This window comes from Pteropus vampyrus, unplaced genomic scaffold (assembly GCF_000151845.1).
Source record: "Pteropus vampyrus isolate Shadow unplaced genomic scaffold, Pvam_2.0 Scaffold1, whole genome shotgun sequence".
NCBI lineage: Eukaryota > Metazoa > Chordata > Mammalia > Chiroptera > Pteropodidae > Pteropus > Pteropus vampyrus.
The window spans coordinates 39,507,538-39,511,962 of record NW_011888782.1 but is presented as its reverse complement, the minus strand read 5'-3'; positions in this window follow the sequence as shown (position 1 = coordinate 39,511,962).

The following is a 4,425-nucleotide window of genomic DNA, read 5'->3' as shown; positions in this document are numbered from 1 at the left end:
CTTTCTTACATGGTTTGCTTACACTGTAGGGAAAGTTAGGCTAGAGAAGGGCCAGAGTTGGGGCAGCTGAAGCAGAGTCCAGTGTGGGGGATTCTCTTACTGGGGTCTAGATACATTGATGAGTTCAGAAGAACACCTATGTCTCAATTAGAAGTACTCAAATTAATTTTGATTTTTATTATGGGCTTAATTGTGTCCCATCCAAAATTCATATGTTTAAGTCCTAACCTCTAGTATCACAGAATATTACCTGGAAATAGGGTCACTGCAGATCTAATTAGATAAGATGAGGTCATACAAGGGAGGTATGCACTCCTAATCAAATATGAACTGGTGTCTTTATAAACGGAAAATTTGGACACAGACATACCTACAGGGATAAAGTCATATGAAGATGAAGGCAGAGTTTGAGAAGATGCCTCTAAATAAGAGATTTCTTATTAGATTGTATGTAGAGTATGACAGAAAGAGAAGAGTCAAGAAGGAACCCAAGGATTAGGGCCAAGAAATAAAGTAAATGGACATGAGAAAACCACAAAAGTCACAGGCCTGTGAATATAATTTAAAATTTTAATTTTGGCTAAATTTGAGTAAAACATCCTTCAAACATCTAAGTGGAGGTATTCAGTAGGTAGCTGAATGATTCAAGAGAAATAAAATTTTTGACCTCTCGACATATAAGATGTTATAGAAAACGCATTTATACATTATAGTTGCTTTGGTGAAGGGTTTATGTCTGGTTGATCACCACTGACTTAACAACATATAGCACAATGATGGGCATAACACAGAATGAACTCAATAACTATTTTGTGAAGAAATACAAGGAGAGAATAATGAAAAACAAAAGAGAAAAAAATGGAAAGAGAAAAACTAGTAATTTTATGTGCCTTGGCAACATTTATGTAGCACTATCCATTGTTTCTTACATTTAACATACCATCCTATACCCCTGAAGGCAATAAACTTTTAATGGGTGTTAATACTTTATTATGTGAACTACTTCATAAACAACTATCCCAGAGACTGAGATAAAGCTGGATTAAGTAACTCATCATTAAGTGGCTGGTTTAAGAGCTTAAGTATGTCTACATTAAATAAATTGCTAAATTTTTACATCAGTTTGAATTATATAAATATTACATGTTATTACAGCTACACACATTCATTCCTTTGTTCTTTTATTCATTCAAGAAATATTTTTGAGGGCTTGAAATTGTTTTAAGTTTTGGGATACTCTAGTGGAAAAAATAAAACAAAAGTCCTTCCCCCAGGTTGGGGGAAGGAGACAAGCAATAAAAAAGATAGACATCATATATAATTAAATTATACAACAATTTCAGAGTTATATTACCTTATGGAGAATGGAAAAAGTAGAGAAAGATAGAAAGCATAGGTAATGTTGTTTGGCTGACAATTTGAAATGAGGTGGTCAATAGAGAAGTCTTTTTAAGGAACAGACATCTGAACAAAGATTTGAAAGAGCTGTTTAGTTATTCTAGAAAGACAGAAAAATCAAAGTAAAGACCCTAGGTGGAAATATGCAGGCCTGTTAAAGTGGCAAGGGAGCCAATTGAACAGAATGAATGAGCAGGTGTGTTCAGAGAGGTAATAAGATAGGTGCAGAGAAGGGTGATCATATAAGATCTTATGGCTCTAGTAGCTATATTTGACAATATAAAGAAAATTATCAGAACATATTTGTATTGAAGGGAACTTAATGATAACTTAACCCAACTTTCTTATTTTAGAAAGAAAATTTAGTCCAGAAATTGTAAGACACAGGCTTAAAAAATCATATGAATAATTTGACCCATCATTGGAACTTATAGGATAGAAACATACGTTCTCAACTATATCAGTAAGTATGGTGCCTCTCAGAGCAATGATTCTCATATGTAGTGTGCATCAGAGTCACCTATGGAGTTTGTTAAAACATGGCTGCACCACCAGCATTTCTGATTCATGAAGTCTTGATTTGGACCTTAAAAATTTACATTTCTAACAAGTTTCCAGGTGATATTAATACTGATGATCTGGAGACTGCTCTCTGAGAATCGTTCTAGACTCGTGCTATAAACATACTTAATCAACAGTATATAAAGAATTGTATATTTTGATTTATCAACAAATTGCTTTGTCATTTAGATCAATCATAACTTCATGGAAATGCTAAGAACTTCCTTGCATGTTCTATGTCAATGTGATATAGTTTTCTTTTACGATTCTTTTTCTAGAACTTGCAACATCTGTTCCTATTTTTATCTGGTCTCTTCATTACCCTTCCATTATCCCAGCTGACTATCTCCAGTTTCCTTTCAGAAGAGTTTTTTTTGTTTTTTGGGTTTTTTGTTTGTTTGTTTGTTTTTGTTTTTTGTTTGTTTTTTTTTTTTTTAGATCAGACTCAGGATCTGAGAATAGAGATAAAATTAAAAGCAATATATAATTTGTGGAATACATAGTTTTGGGCCCCAAATGAGTTTATTGTCTCCAGAGTCAGTCAATATAAGTATACTTTTTCTATTTTAAGATTTTAAATTCTCTTCAAAATGCATCAGAATGAGAATGTCTAACTATTTTTTCTACAGTAGAGTATACTACAAAATTGGAGAATATTCAGTTCCATACGGATGTTTATATCATTATATAAAGCCATAGGAGCCAAATATCAATAGACAAGATAGGAAAAAAAAAAAAAAAAGAAAGAAAAAGAAAACCAGTCCTGAGAATTACACCAGTGTCAAGAGAGAAAGCAATTTCAAACCGATTTTGCAAAATTGTTTCCTAATGCTCTCAGGTGGTTTCCAATTTTCTTGGCCAGATACTTTGGAGAACTCTTTTGACTTTCTTCCACATTGAAACCTAGAAAGTCAGAGGAATAAGATAATCTCAGTTAATTAAATTTAGAGACTATTTGTCTAATGGATATACAATAAATGATTAAGTTCTGTCATTTGTAATTCTTAAACTTTTTTAGACTCTGTATCTTTTCCTACATACCCGCTACCTTTATTATCTTTTCCTTGGATATTAGAAAGAAAATTGAGTCCAGAAATTGTCATGTCTCCCTTATGGCTTTTGTTAGTACTTATTTCAGAAGTCCAACATGAAAAATGCTGTTCATTTTTCAAAAATAAATACCCTGGCAAACTAGATATTTAATTGAAATCCTTCAACAGCTTTCTAAAATATATCATATAATGTCCAAAGTCATCTGGTGATGTGCTTAAAAATCTCTCTAAATCTGGTTTCAGTCTTGTCTTTCTCTCCTTCAAATAAAACTATTCAATCTAAACTAGTTCTATATTCTTGAATATATCATGCACTGTTTAATATTTAAGTCCATTTTTATAGTTGTTTACACTCCCTGGAGCACCCCTCCTCTTGTCTTCATGGTAAATGCTTTATATCCTTCAATTAATATTGGTACATGTTGAAAGGCATCACATTCTGTGGATCAAATTTCACTATGTCAATTAAGACTCCAGGGGCTAGCAAAATAGATTGCAAAACTCTGGATATACAGAATATTGTGATTACGAAGAAGATTCTGATTCTGTATTCTAAATAGAATGTGTTTTAATATTCTAAGTGTTCATTGACTTTAATACAATTTTTTGACACAATTACATGAATAATTAGGGTGGGGTTGGCAGAGAAACCATTGATGTTCAAAATGTCATTTCAAAGAGATGTTACATATCTTCTTTCATATTCAATTTATTTTAATAACATGTAAAATTCTGATTGCATATTAAGTGCCTCCTTTTAAACTATTCTATCTGTGAAATGCTAACAATTATTTCTGATGTCAAAAACAACACCAACAACATAGAAGCATCTTTTGTATAAAATCTGCTTTCACTTTGGCTTCTTTAAGAATGTATATTGTGACTTTATAGGTAGAATTACTCCTGATGAACTGCATTATGACAGTGAATCTTGATGGTAGAAAATATTTCAGCTTCTTAGACAATATTAATTTTACAGAAAGGGGAACTATTATTTAAATTGATTCTTAACATTTTTTTTCTAATATTCAAATGTTCAATACCACCCATATCCTTTATCTTTGAGGTCTAGGCTGAAACTTCTCATTTTAGTTACAGTATTTGAAATTAGCTGTGTCAATTTTTAAATTTGGTGTATGAATTATTCATTTTCCAAAATGCACAGACTTTCTTTTCTTCCAATATTCACATCAATAGTACAAGAGCTTTCTATGGAAGTGTTTTGATATAAACGAAATCAAATAATCTAAATGACAGTGTTTCTGTGTGCTCTATACCCAATTTGCTTAGATAGATTTTGATTCTCTTTCCAAAATCAAAGTCATAAATAGCGCCTAATGGAAAAAATCAGGTGATTAAGTCTTGTCAAATATTTAGCCAATAGGAAAATGATGAACTGCATGCTTTTAAAGAG